The following is a 15,655-nucleotide window of genomic DNA, read 5'->3' as shown; positions in this document are numbered from 1 at the left end:
AATCAGAACAGGGCCACTAACTAAAGGGGAAGGGGCTCAGGAAAGCACACAGATTCAGAGGGTTGACACATGGTCTCACTCCTGTTCCCCAGCTAGGTTGCATCAATGAAAGCTATCATCATTTCTGTGGCGCCCCCTGGGTTGTTGCTTCCGCCATGGGAAGGGATCTCTGCTGAAATGAGAGACTGGAATCTATCATCCACAAGTGGAGGGAAGCAAAAAGATGCAAAGGGTTAGCAGTAGGGCAAGTGGAGTGACATTGGGGAAAGGAACACCCCTGAATCCTCTACCCATATCAGTTTTGGGGGTTCGCCTGTCTACTTTAGGGTTTTTGCTTTCAATCATGTGACTCCCAGGCAAGAGGGGAGGCAGAAAGAAAAAGTGGCCCCCTGAAATGACTGTGGTCTACACCAGCATCTCAGGATGGAGAAGCTCTGCAAGCCATGTGAAAGAATGATCCAGACTCTGCCTTCTCTTCTTCCCCATTTATTCACTCCTGCCACACCCCATGGACCATCATTCCCAGGGCTGCCGAAGACTACCTTTGTGCAGAATCCAATGGATATTTTCAAGTCTTGGGAGTTGCCCCCCTCCTTGAAACTGCTCCCTTGGCTCTTGAAGCCCTTCCATTCCGCTTCTCTTTTCTGATGGTGGGACTTTAGGTCCACCTCATGGGTTTTGCCTACCTACCCACTAAAAGTTGCTGCCTAGAAATTTTTCCTTGGACCACTGTCCTCTGTCTTGCCTGGGCAAGCTCATTCAGTCTCAGACTTTACCACATCTATGTGGAGAACTTACAAATCTTTAAGTCTAGCACTGACTTTTCCTCTTGAGAACCTAGAAACTATATAAAACCAAATGCTGAACATCTCCACTGGGAAATCTCACACATACCTCAAAATCAGCACTTTCAAAACTATTACTTTCATTCTACTTAATTCCATATCCCTTAGAGTCTATAAAACAAACCCCGGGATGCTTTCCCCTCAGTTTCATATGTGAATTCATGGCACTGCCATCTACTTGGACACCCAAACCAGAATCTGGGTGTCCCTCCTCACCTTCTATCTCCCTAATCGAAGCTTCCTTTGATACTATGTGTCCAAACATGAAATCCTGCTGGTATTTGCTTCTGAAATGTTTCTTCTGCACTATAATAATTTATAGCTATCTTTTCTTTTGGACTATAACCTCCTAACAGCCTCTGGATTCACTCCTTCCTGAAATCATACTGAACCCTAGAGCTGGAGTGGTAAAATCAAATTTGCCCTGTCATTCTCTTGCTTAAAGAACTCAAATGACCCCTCCCCTTTTTTTTTTACCTGTGAGATTCAAGACTGTCCTTGATTTAACCCCTACCTATTTCTCCACCCATTCTTCAACTTAAGTTTGTTATTCCCACAACTCACCATCGCTAATCTCTTCTCTGTTCCCTGGATCACACTGGGAATGCTTTGCCCATCTCTGTTTATCTACAAACCTTTACTCAGCCTTTTAAGATATAACTCATATGTTATCATCTCCCAGTACCCTCCTCTAGACCCTCAGGTGGGTTGCAGCTCCCTATCATCATACTCTGTTACCACATGCCCTGGGAAATAGGAGGGAAGACTAGGCAGTCTCCTGAGTGAATGTCCCAGTCTGGGCTCTGGTAGGAGTATTCAACAAGGCAGATTCAGAAACCTGATTTCATCAGCATATTGAGAACAGAGCCATCTCTTAGCAGCTGACTCAAATGGACTTCCTGAAAAATGTATAATGTCAAAATATCCACAGATTACCTACAGTAAGAACTAGAACTTTCATAAGGACTGTTTTCCCAGAGTGTGAGAGACCCAGTGTCTTCTTTCCCTGCAGAGACTACCCCAGGAGGTAAATGAGAGTCAGAACAACGACAGGTAGATGAATCAAGCAACTTATAAAATTGGGCTAAAAAAACGTGAGGCCTCTATCGCCACATCAGGAATGGGCTTGCCAATGAAACCATACTTTTAGAAGTCTGTTCCTTAATGTGTCCCTGGCCAAAGCCGGGATACTCTCTGTCCCAGCTAGCTCCTGTAAATCCCTTTTGACTTTTCTGACTGACCAAACCCCACTGCCTCCAGGTCTGGGTGTTCTCTCTCTCATTAATCTTTTAATGAAGTTACTGAAGAGGCCTGTTAGCAAAGGCCATCCTTTCAGCTTCCGAGTTGATCCTTTAAGGGTGGATTTCAGAGTTTCAGAACTCGACCCTATCTCCAGGTACTCGAGGGAGGCCTCTCTGTAGCAGCCAAGTAGAAACTAGGAACCTTTTTCTGTTATTATGAGAAGCAGGGACCCAGGGCCTGGCACAGGAGGCAGGCTGAGGGGACAGGGAGACTGGGAACAGGTGGAAGAGGGCTCCCCTCCTCTACCCCCTTCAGAAGCAGCAGCCTTTCAGACCCTGCCTTAAGAGTCAGAAGCTGCAAGGGGTGGTTAAGGTTGTGGTGAGAAGACCAGAGAGCAACTGCGGAAGCCCCATGGTCAGACCTGGAGACTCATAGAGCAGGAAGGCGGAGGGAGCCGGGGCTCTCCCGTGGTCTCACACTCCCAGCCCCACAGCATCGCCTCAGGCACTTCTCACTGCAGTCCCGGAGCCAGCAGCAGCAACAGCTCCTGGAGCTCCTCAGAAATGGGGTTCTCAGGCCCGGCCCTGACCTGCTAAATCAAATTCAAGGGGCGGGACAAGCCCTCAGAATTTGAGAATAGGGGCCTGCGGCCCTCTCGCCTGCAGCCACTCCCCACCCCATCTGCTCGGTTCCGGGTGGATTCCCAAACTCTAGGAAGTAGCTTTATACCCGGGACAGCCTCGGCGGTCCGTGTGCTGCGGGTCCAGCCCACCAAGGTGCTTGCTGCGCGGCCGTGGGCCGAACTGAACTGCAGACGCTGGATCAGGCGCGCCAGGACCCTTTCACTTATTCCCAGGTCTCCGCGGTTTAGCAATGGCCAAGGTCTCCTCTCCTTCAAGCGATTCCCTCCGTTCTCCCCGGAGGCTCCTTCTCCCTCCCGACCCGCTCTTCTGCCGAGCGAAGTCCTGTGGGACAGTCTGCTCTTTCCCCTGGAGGCTCAGGCCGTCAGAAGCGCTCACACCGCCCTCGGCCACCGCCGCCACCGCCACCGCCACCGCCACCTCCACCGCCACCTCCACCTCCACCGCCACCTCCACCTCCACCGCCACCGCCACCTCCACCTCCACCGCCACCTCCACCGCCACCGCCACCGCCACCTCCACCTCCACCGCCACCTCCACCTCCACCGCCACCGCCACCGCCACCTCCACCTCCACCGCCACCTCCACCGCCACCTCCACCGCCACCTCCACCGCCACCTCCACCTCCACCGCCACCTCCACCTCCACCTCCACCTCCACCTCCACCTCCACCGCCACCGCCACCTCCACCGCCACCTCCACCGCCACCTCCACCGCCACCTCCACCGCCACCTCCACCTCCACCGCCACCTCCACCTCCACCTCCACCGCCACCTCCACCGCCACCTCCACCTCCACCTCCACCGCCACCTCCACCTCCACCTCCACCGCCACCTCCACCGCCACCTCCACCGCCACCTCCACCGCCACCTCCACCTCCACCTCCACCGCCACCGCCACCTCCACCGCCACCTCCACCGCCACCTCCACCGCCACCTCCACCTCCACCTCCACCGCCACCTCCACCGCCACCTCCACCGCCACCTCCACCTCCACCTCCACCGCCACCTCCACCTCCACCTCCACCGCCACCTCCACCGCCACCTCCACCGCCACCTCCACCGCCACCTCCACCTCCACCGCCACCGCCACCTCCACCGCCACCTCCACCGCCACCTCCACCTCCACCGCCACCTCCACCTCCACCTCCACCGCCACCTCCACCTCCACCGCCACCTCCACCTCCACCTCCACCGCCACCTCCACCTCCACCTCCACCGCCACCTCCACCGCCACCTCCACCTCCACCTCCACCGCCACCTCCACCGCCACCTCCACCTCCACCTCCACCGCCACCTCCACCGCCACCTCCACCTCCACCTCCACCGCCACCTCCACCGCCACCTCCACCTCCACCTCCACCGCCACCTCCACCTCCACCTCCACCGCCACCTCCACCGCCACCTCCACCGCCACCTCCACCTCCACCTCCACCGCCACCTCCACCTCCACCTCCACCTCCACCTCCACCGCCACCTCCACCGCCACCTCCACCTCCACCTCCACCTCCACCTCCACCGCCACCTCCACCGCCACCTCCACCGCCACCTCCACCGCCACCTCCACCTCCACCGCCACCTCCACCGCCACCTCCACCTCCACCTCCACCGCCACCTCCACCTCCACCTCCACCGCCACCGCCACCTCCACCGCCACCTCCAGCCCCGGCTGTGGACTCACCCTGAAGGAAGCTCCAGCATCTCATTCTCAACGTGACCGCCCCTCGCTCTCCACCCCCTTCACTCCCTCCTGCCCAGCGCCGCCCCAACTGTCTGACCTCGTCCCCCCTGTGAAGGTCTCGCCCTCCCTCCACTTGGCTCCCACTCCGACTGGCCCTGATGCCCGGGTCTCCCTTGAACCTGTTGCCTCCCCTGGTTCCAGTCAACACCTCACTCGCTTGGAGCGGCTCAATTCCTGGGCAGTTGTGCCTGGCGCCCGACTCTTCCCTCCCTCAGTCTCTCCCGCCTCAGGTAGGACCTAAACCACAGCTCAGGTTCATTTTCCAAGGACAGCAGGATGGTGCTGATAGAGAGGGGAACACTGCAGGACGAACTCCCGCGAACATCCCATCTCCCTGTTCCACTGATCCAGCCATTCCCAACAACAGGAAGTTTTCACAGGCCCCTCCGCACAGGGTCCCCCCACCCACCTTGTCCTTACCCTTGAGCTCAGCTCCTCTCTCCCCATTTGCTCTGATTTTTCTCCTCTTCCCTCTCAGGCTGCTCTCTGGAACTCAAAAGTTTATTCTTCATCAGCCACGCCAAGCCATTTGACTCCCAACTCATTCTTGCCATCCCCTCAGGACTACCTTTTGACAAACAAAGCGGCCTGAGAAAGTGCTGTGCTAGGTCTAGTTCTTTAGCTAGAGATGTTTTATTTTTGTTTTTTTTCTCCTAGAAGATGTTTTGTTGACTGCTTTTAATCTTAACTATGTATTTTTTTCTTCCCACTGCAGGATGATGAAGGATCAAAGAGGTTCGGGACTGCAGTGGGCTATCAAGGAGACCCGGCCTGGTCCAGGCCTATAGGCAGGAGATTAGGGCCTCCAGAGGCTCCCTGAGTACACAGGAATCTTGAGAGAGGGACGGCACCAGCTTTTAGGCAGGTGGCAAGAAGAAAGCATAGAACTGGAAATCTGGCTGGCTACCATCCCAGAGACAAAGTCGAACCCTGCCTTTTGAGCACCACTAGAGAAAAGGCAAGAATTGAAGACCCAGAGGCCAAGAGACACTCTGATCATACAGAAACCCCCTAGCTAAGAAGGCAAACCCAGACATTTCTTGGGAAGGTGTTCCTAGATTTGCTTGGGATGACATAATTGTTTTCTTAGTGAATACATATCTCTCAGTCCTGGGAAGATTTAGAATTAAATAGAGATAGAATGAAGGAAATCAAACCTCATGGTGTTTTGTTTGTTTTGCCTTTTTTTTTTTTTTAAGATTTTATTTATCTACCCGTGAGAGACACAGGGTGAGAGGCAGAGACATCAGCAGAGGGAGAAGCAGCTCCCCGCCAGAAGCCCAATGTGGACTCAATCCCAGGACCCCGGATGATGCCCCAAGCCAAAGGCAGATGCTCAACCACTGAGCCACCCAGGCCTCCCATATTTTTGTATTCAAAGAATCTACATATTTGGTATTTCAAATGCCCCTAATGTTTCGTGTTTTAAATACTCTTCATATTTAATAGTATTTAACAGAAATACTTTTTAATGTTTAATAAAGTGTCTGAAAATTAACTTTGCAATGCTGATTTAAAGTGTGTAACTGACTTATTATTAAGACTTTTGATTTTAAGTTAAAAATCCTTTTAAAGTTTATACACTATACTGGAACTTTAAGAAGACTTACCACTCACCGCTTTGTGTTTATTAGTTTTATGAGAATTACCTAAGAATTTGGGAGGCTTTGTCTATCTGAAAATTGATGTGTTTGGAAAAAATATTCAACTTATTAAATTAATAAATGCAGTTGAAAATGCTTAACCAAGTGAAGCAGACATCAATTTACTGGCTTTATAAATTGAATAATAAATGGATATGTTTAATGTAAAGGCTTAAGCCCAAATTTTGAATTTGAAAGTAATGAATATTAAATTTTAAAAACCAAAGTAACTTCTAAATAATCATCTCAGGGTAAAAAGTCTTAATTCATTTTTAAAGTCCTTTCCTTTCCTTTTGATACCATGGAGAAAGTTCACAAATAAATATTCCAATCTATAAATGTGAACTCTTCTCAATAGTGAGTTGCCAAGAAAAGAGCCCTTGAGGCTATATGAGTAGGCAGCCAGTGTGCAGTTTGGGAAAGGGCCAGAGGTTAGCTAAAATGACACAACACAATCCTGACTTCTCACCTTCTTTCCAGACTTGTTTCTCGGGTTGCCGACAGACCTTCAGTTAAACATCTTTGCACCACCTTCAACTTTGCGTTTCACAAAGTTAGCTCATCCATTCTTTATCCTCCCTTGCCTACTCTTGGCCTCTGCCAAAAGGCTTCCCTTCAGAAATAACGTGTTTATTGCACCACCATCAGCGCAGCTCAGCAGGCTGGAAACCACATAGTGGCGCTCACTCTTTCCTCTCCTTCTCCGCTTCTCTAATCCATCGTTCAGTCCTGATGAGCCTTTCTCCACAAAGTCCACTTTTCTTCCATTTCCCCAGTCACCACTGCAGTCTCTGACTCTGTCACCCCACGCCAGGATCACTGTGGGGCCTTGGGTCAGTTTCCTCTGCTGCAATTCATTCTACACAGAGCTGCCAGAAGAGCCATCAAGCTTTGTTTTCACCTCTAATATTTTATTTGTACGAGCATTTGCCAGCTTCTTAATATCTGCCAAATAAAATCCAAGTTCTCCTTGACATCTAACGCCTTTTAACGACTAGGAATACTGCTCCTCTTAGCGTCCTCAGCTTTCACGGTTTCTTATTTTTTTTCTTATTCTTATTTTCATCAAGCTAATTTGCTTTCCACGTTGCCCACACAGCACCATGTCTACATGCACATCTTTGCATACATAGCTCATTGCCTCGGTATGGGAGGCACAAACCCCTCTTGTTTTCTCACACTATGAATCTGATTTCTTCCTTTCCCTCCAAATCCTGTTACCACTCACCTATATACAATTTACAATATCCTTGACATCCGTATGCATTTCCATAATAATTTCCATGTCTTTATATTATTCCATAACAATGTCTTCAGTTTTGCAGGCATATAATTTTCTTAAAGAGACTATATAAGTTCTTCAGGGAAGGAATTTTACTAGCCTTGTCAACCACAGAGGATTAAATGAGTTTATGTGGAAGTACTTTGTAAACTATCAAGTTTTATCAAATATAGTGTTAGAGTAGCTGTGGTGTGGCTGAAAAAGCCAAGGATTCGAACTTGGAAGAGTTGAGTTCACTAACTAGCTCTATGTTTTACCAGTTGTGTTATTTTAAGCAAAACTTAATCTTTACTGAGTTCCAGTAACCTCACCAGTAAAATGGCCATAGGATATCTTACAGGGTAGAGGTAGTTGTAAAGATCAAATAAAGTGACATCGGGATGCCTGGTTGACTCAGCAGTTGAGCACCTGCCTTTGGCTCCAGTGGTTATCCTGGGATCCGGGATTGAGTCCTGCATTGGCTCCCTGCAAGGAGCCTGCTTCTCCCTTTGCCTGTGTCTCTGCCTCTCTCTCTGTGTCTCTCATGAATAAATAAATAAATCTTTAAGAAAAATAAAGTGACATCAATAAAAAACTTTTTACATATTTTAAAGCATTGTACAGAGGTACATTTTTCAGTAATGACAAGGTAACACTAATAAATGTTGATATAATAACCAATACATGTTGATGTAGTGACTTGAAAAGATTGTAAGATGAGGAGCACATACCATTATGGCCTAAGTAGCAACACTTCATAGATGACATATCATAGCAGTGCAAGTAGCTTTAGTGAGTCAAACATAGTAAACATCTCTGACTTACAAAAGAAGTAAATAGGACTACAGATAGATGTTAATGGAATAAAAAACATACAAAAATAGTATTTCTTTTAGAGTAATTTACCATGTTTATTCAATTATAAGGGACTATTTGAAAGACATGTCATTTGTCCAAATGCTCTCAAGTTCTGGACACTATGTTTGAAGTGTATTCAGTATTTGCTCACTCAACATATTTTGTTTTAGCAGATATTAATTGTATACTAATAGTATGCCACACACTATTCTAGGCCCTGGAGATACATCCATGAAGAGAGTTCAAGTTCCTGTTCTCAGGGATCTTAACATTCCAATGGTAGAGATTTAAATATGCAAATAAAATAACTATAGATTATAGTAAGTGCTATGAAGAAAGTAATGTGGGGTGGGAGTGAAAGACTGCTATAGATGGCTTTTTGAGAAAAGACATCAAGAAGACAGTGACATTTAAGCTGAGGTTGGAGAATGAAGTAGAAAGCCACAGAAAGAGCCCAGAAAAGAGCATGTTAGACTGAGAGAAGTGTGAATGCAAAGGCCCTGAGGCAGGAAAGGGCTAGCTCTATTCAGACGCCTGTGTGGTTGGAGCCTAGTGATGAAGAAGTCTGGAGTCAGATCACACAACGCTTGGCAGGCCTTGATGTGAAGTTTGGATTTTTTCTATGTGCATTGGAAAGCCACTAAAGAAACTCACATGTTATTAAAATTGGAATCATACTACTTTTTAAAAAAATCATAGGCCATGTTATCATAATATAACATCTTTGGTCATCTCACAAAGTTTAGCATGATTTGGCTCAAAATATAAATTTAAAAAGAAGGACTATGCATTTTCAAATTTGGACCTTCTCTATATGGGTGGGGTGCACTGAGTAGGGGCTGCCATAGGTTCTACCTGCTGTTATCCTCACCTGTCTTATGAAATTAAGATTCTTCACATTCTAACTGCTAGCTATCTGATCAGTTGTCAAGATAGCAGACAGGCCACCTTCTGGGATCTTTTAAAATACATTGTTAAGACTATGCCATAAGGATAAAGGAGACTGTTGATATACCGATACAGAGTGACCCCTAAAATATGTTAAAAGGAAAAAAAGCTTTGTATACAACAAAAGGGTGCTATCATTATTTGTGTATATATAAAGTATCTCTGGGATATATAAGAAACTGACTTGCCTATGGTGAAGGGACCCTGGTAGCTGGGGAATAGAATGGGGGAGAATTCTTACTGTACACTTTTTTATATTTTTAAATGTTTTAACCAACATGAATGTATTATTACTTATTCAAAAAATTAAAATCCTACATTTTTTCCATATAGATACTTATCTTACAGAAAACAGGCAATGTTCCAGAATTGGTGAGAAAGTTTGCATCACTGGGTAAACCTAAAGTTAGTCTATATAATCACAAGAATATTTAAAATCTAGACTTATGCTCTCCAGTACAGTAGTTACAAGTCACATGGCTATTTAACTTTAAACTTAATTTAAACAATATCAAATTTCAAATTCAGTACCTTGGTCACACTAACTACATTTCAAGTGCTCAGTAGCCATTAGCTACACGTGACTAATGGTTATCATGTGGACAAAACAGAGAACATTTCCACATCATGGAAAGTTCTATCAGACAGACTGCTATACACTTATGCAAAAATACCATCAGGGCTATGAGCTAACTCTTAAAACTTAGCTGATCAAGACAAAGAGACTCAGGAGTACAATAATACCAATACATTCCAATGCTAATTTCCCCAAGATGACTCACTAGAATGGCACTTAGAGGTGCAATCAAAACTCCCAGCTTTAGATTTCTAAGGCAGACTGGTATATAATTTGTCATTACAAAACATCAGTCTACACTAGTATAGCACTAGCAGTTATTGTGTAAGAGTTAAGAATTGTTTTTGTATATGTAAACTTCGATTAAATAAAACTAACATAGTTAATATTTACTGAATTTGATATTCTGCATTGATTCAGTAAATGAGTCAAAAATACTAGCACAATAAGAGTGAGTAATGAGATTCAATTATATTCAACTTCTTTAGTACAATTTGTCAACTTTTGTTATCTTCGCTATCATTATGAACTCAGCTTTTCACAAATTAACACATTTTAAGTAACCATAGTCATCATTTTCCTTTTGATACTCAGAGTGACAGAATTTAGCCCATGAGTGTCCCTGTGTTCTTCTATGCAACACCATTATTTTTTTAAGCATTTTTACTTTCTGTCGGAATAAAATATTCCAAGACTTACCTGTATCTTCCCAGACCCAGACATGAATCAGCCATTTTTCTAAGGCATATTGCGTTTCCTTCAAGTGAAAAATAGTACTAGACCCAAAAATGTAGGCATTAGGAGTGCATATCATGAGGCTCATGTGGTGGAGTAGTATTATTCCTTGGCCATTTCATTGAACAGAGCTAGAAAAGACATAATTTATTATATGTTATTAGTTTTTATTAGTATTTCCACCTTAGTTCTCACATTACCATATGTCCATTTCAATTTTTAAAAATTCTTCAAATAAATTATATTTCTCTTTTTTACAATTCAATGAAACATTCAATTATCACTTTAAATAAAACTGTTGGATTCTTGACAAAGTTAACATAATCACACATTTCATTTATCTGATGATAAAAGGATTGAACAGTAATATAAATATTAGTACTAACAGTGAAACTACTCTATAATGTTCAATTTTTTTCTTGCTTTTCTCTTTGAATGCATCCAGACCAATTACTCTGCCACTCAAGACTTCATTTTGCTTCCTTGGATAATACTTATGCGTATTGTTTGGTCCTTGTGTCTTTGTCCATGAGCAAGCAGACAACTAACATTTTTGAGTTCTTGGAGACAGTGGCCTCCAGTTTCTTACTTTTTCCTCTTGGGAAGCTAGAATTTTTGTTTTGAAATGCAAATTAGCTTAGCAATAGTTAAATGACAGGTAGGCCATCTTCATGTTATCTTTTAAAAATAGGTTTTCGTATAAAAAGAAATGGACAATGTTCCAAAATTATTAGAGAAAGGAAATGGTATCACGTGGTAAATCTGAAGTCACAAGTTAGATTTTAATCTAACTGATTAAAATCCAGACTTACTACTATAGGTTTCCAAGTCAGAGACAACTGGACAGGTACCTACATGAATAATTCTGTAACTACTATCATTCAGAGTCCACTTGTGAAGACATAAGCAGTTATTCACCAGTTAGCCTAAGTATATTTTCTTGCTCAGCCCACGAATGAGCCCGAAGAAAGATTTCTAGAAGGAAGCTGTTCACACCTGATTGGTATCCTTGAAGAAAAAGCAAAATAAACTAGTGAACCATAGTTATAGGAGCTGCCTAATGATTAACAATACAAAACTAGAATTGAATTTCTTCATTTAGTTGGACAGGTAGGTGAGTTATGACTCAGGAGAGTTGTCACAGAGCTCTATCAGGGCCTAACCCAGAGGAAGTGGCACTATCACCAAATGCATTGCTTATAGGGTTTAACTGTGGGCTCTGGGCCTCACTTTTCTCTTCCTTTGAGCTGCGTGTTGAGTTAGTAGGCTTGCTACATGGTGGCTGTTATTAAATTAGGGAAACTCAGCCTGATTGCTCCTCTCACCTCCAGCCTCAAGCATCCAAAGCTGAGTTCAATTCACCTGCCTTGTGTAACTGGAATACCCTGTGCTCACTCTACTAGTATACCAAGTATTGTGTTGCATTGTAATTTTTGGCCATCATGTCTGTCACCCCATTAGTCTATCTACATTTTTCAGATAGACTTTTCTGTAGATAGACTTTCAGATGTAGATGTACATTTCCAGAAAGAATAAGTCTTCAATTGGGGGTTGCTTTAGTCTCTCGTGATACACATCAAATAGGCCTCTTAACTTTAGACTTAAAAACCTCATGAAGCCAGTCAACTCTAATTTATCTATTATAACAAGATATAAGTTATTCTAGGTATATCCTAGAGAGCAGAATGTTGAAAATATTTATAAAATCTCTAAGAAAGTTCAAATGCTTAAGTTTTCTAGAGAACCTTGCAATCCATTCACTAAGATTAAAAATGCATCCATACACAGAAGTGAAGTCAATGGTATTAATGTCATTACATATTCTTTAAGGTAGAGATTCTCTTGCCCACTTCTATACCTGCAGTGTTTCAAGGTTCTTAACATACTACTCAGTAAATATATACTGAATGAATAAAGTATAAATATAAATATAGACATACCTTTGTAATCACCAGCCCAGAATACTGTCCTTTTGTCACCTACCAGAGACCTCAATTTGAAAGTGACTTTAATCTACCTATTTTAAAAAGTGCACTGATATTTGAGATATGTTGCCTAAAGGCTACCCAACCCTCAGTTTCTATAGATTTGGTAAACTTAATGTCAAATTTAGCTCTCAACAGTAATACCTTTGCCAGATTATAATTAGCTATATTAAGAGTCGACAAAGGAAAAACATCCACATGAAAATTATTCCTGCAGTTTTTGTAAAATCACTAAAACAGTTGCCCTGTTTTCTAGAAAGTAAGTTTCATGAAGCCAGAGACTTTACTGGTTTTATATGCAGTATAAATTTATATTTTATATGCAGTGCCTTGGGCAGGGCATGCTATAGGCCTGAATGAGTACATGGCTTGTAGTGAATGAATGAGTGAATTCTATAATTTGATGTCTTTTAAATAAAGAGCTATACAACGAATTATTTTCTAAGATTGACTACAGGGAGAAAGTTTGTCTTCCTGAATAAACTGATGTGGCGTTTTCGTTAGACAGTAAGAAGGTGTTTTCTTTTACTTCCTTCAGGGAAGATTAAAGCAGGACCCTTCGAAGAATATCCTCTGTCTGTCTTCTTTCAAACTTAACATCTTGGGGAGCCTGGGTGGCTCAGTCAGTTAAACATCTGCCTTTGAGGGTCCTGATGCCAGGGTCCTGGGATCCAGTCCCCGCTGGGAGCCTGCTTCTCCCTCTCTCTGCTGCTCTTCCTGTTTGTGTTCTCTCTGTGTCAAATAAATAAATGAAATCTTTAAAAAAAAATTAATATCTTTACTCCCCCACCAGAATTGCCTTCTGATAAGATTGGATCCTATGCTCCCTTTCCGTTTAAGCCCCAATCCCTTTTTCCTTGTATCTGCTCCCCTCTCTCACACTCTCACTTGCCTCTACCCTCCCCTATCGGCCATGTTTCAGCCATTTGATGTTGTCATATCCTCAACACCTCTTGCTTATTCTGCCTCATGGCATTCCTGATGTTATTTCCTCCACCTGGCAATGCCCCTTCCTGTCATTATTCCAAGTACTGGCACCATTAATTCCCTGATCAGAGATCTTGCCCTTTGAACTTGCACTGCCTGTGTTTGAATCAAAGTTGTTCTTTAAGCTTTAGTTTCTTCATTGGCAATTCTGTAGCTTTATACCCTATAGGGCTATTGTGAGGAGGGATATAAGTGGTCAATAAATAATAGTGCTTAGTATTAACATAATTTAAATTAAATTAACATAATTTCTTCTATTTTCCTAAAGTGTACTTTTCTCATACTTCATACCTGAACTATGTACTTTGGTTATTTGTGCCTCAGGTCCTAGAATATAATCCATTTCAAAGTTCTCACATTGACCCTCCCCACATAATCCACAACCTGGATAGGAAGTAGATAATATTTTTGGTTGCTCATCTAATACTTATTGTTTCCATGTAGCCGTTGTATTTTTCTGTTCACCACATTAGTTTAGGACAATGACAGTTGTAACTTATGTATGTCTGTTTACATGTGTCTATCTCTTTCTAATAGTTATATTTATAGAAATAGGAGTTGCTCAATAAATGGTAGTACTGTACATTATGTAGTATGGACTTACAATTAATACCTTATTCAGGTCTCACCATAATCCTATTAGGTAGGTAGTGGTATTTCTGTTGTAGTAGCATCCCTGCTGTTAGTGTTGGCTTAACACAGATGGCTATGCCATTAGAAGAGCACTTTGTAAGGAAACCTAAATATTCTAGATTTCTCTGAGTTTCTTATTCTTTCCTATAACAAAGCGATTAATTGCCTTTTTTCTCCCAATATTGTTTCTGTGTTTCTGAGCCTGTGTTTATGACTCTAAGTGGGTCTCTGCTTCTGGATCTACTTATGTGGCAGCCATTTCCTCACAATTAACTTCATGTGCCTCATCTGACACACAATGTCAGCACCAATCTCAAACTCTTTTATAAATCATTTCTTTGTTTGATTGGTATGAGGAAAATATGTAATGCATGTGGAATAAAACATAAAATCTGAACAAGACTCTTACCACAGGAAATCCTTCTGATCATGGGCATAACAATTTACAAATCTGAATAGGTGTCGTGCTCCTCACCAACCCAGCAAACCAAAGAAGCAGATGGCTAATCTTCTTAAACATTATATAGTTTGGGTCTTATCATAGACATTTTAAAAATATTTTTCTATTTCAAGGATCTACAGAAAGTTTATCCCTTCAGTTGGGAGAGCACTGCTATACCTCCTTATTATTCATCTCAACTACATCTCTGAATAGTATCTAAAGACCTTATAAGGCTGGTCAACTTTAATTTGTCATATATTACATGGAATACTATAAATTATTCTGGATATATTCTGAATGTATCCTGGACATAGGTGAAAATTACTTATGAATCTCTGGTGAAGTTCAAGTGAGCAAGTTCTACAGAGTACTTTACTTTTATTTTATTTTATTTTTTTTTACTTTGTACAGGTTAATTGAATGATGTTGATGTCATTGGACATTCTCAGGCATCCACAGTGAGATGCTGCACATATAAAGACATTATTCTGTCCCACAGCTTGCAATCTAAAATTAGATATACACAGGCAAGCCAGATAAACATAGCACATTTTTTTGAGACCAAAAAGAAATGATGGGAGAGAAAAATGAGAGTAGTGAATCAAAAAGTCAAAGGGAATTGACAAATATTCTATCTTCTGCCTTTCACTCATAGACTTAATTTCCTCTGTCAGAAGCAGTCAGACTGTTAAAAGTCAGTCATGCTGTATAATGTTCTCAGCTTTGGAGGGCCAGAAAGTTCTTTCTTCCAGCAGTCATTGTTTGTCCCTGCTTGCCTGACTCTAGGTACTGAAAGTCCACTATCTTCAAGCTCAGCCCTGGAAATGAGTGCCCAGCCAGTATGTTAGGAAATATTCCTTCTAGGAGCCTATGGAGTTGGAAAGTGGCACACTGCAGTGAGACAAGTGATCTGGACTTGAACACAGCTCTACATACTCATGCCATGTGAACTTCAGGTTGAGATCTCCCTATTAAACTTTCCTTCTATGTGTTCTGTCCACAAGCCTGTCTGGCCATCTCTCTGAGTTTGGGATACAATCCCCCCCGCCCCCAAAACAAAAAAGCACCTCCAGTGTGCCTGGCTTCATGCTCCCTGATAGGAATACAGACAAATAGGA

At 43.2% G+C, this 15,655-nt stretch overlaps 1 long non-coding RNA gene across 5 annotated transcripts in view; it reads right to left on the bottom strand.

Annotated features, from left to right (window-relative positions):
• Positions 1 to 15,655, bottom strand: part of LOC144283094 (uncharacterized) — a 107,677-nt gene that overhangs the window by 89,229 nt on the left and 2,793 nt on the right. For 4 of the 5 annotated variants that reach the window (XR_013351424.1, XR_013351425.1, XR_013351426.1 and 1 more), the window contains exons 2-5: positions 12,431 to 13,207; positions 10,455 to 10,621; positions 4,889 to 5,036; positions 2,817 to 3,052 (exon numbers count right to left, since the gene is read on the bottom strand). This is a non-coding gene — a long non-coding RNA (uncharacterized LOC144283094). The remainder of the gene's footprint in view (positions 1 to 2,816; positions 3,053 to 4,888; positions 5,037 to 10,454; positions 10,622 to 12,430; positions 13,208 to 15,655) is intronic. The other variant, XR_013351423.1, reaches the window with a different exon arrangement.

Source organism: Canis aureus, chromosome 14, assembly GCF_053574225.1.
Source record: "Canis aureus isolate CA01 chromosome 14, VMU_Caureus_v.1.0, whole genome shotgun sequence".
Classification (NCBI taxonomy): Eukaryota; Metazoa; Chordata; class Mammalia; order Carnivora; family Canidae; genus Canis; species Canis aureus.
This window is presented reverse-complemented; position numbering and strand designations above follow the sequence as displayed.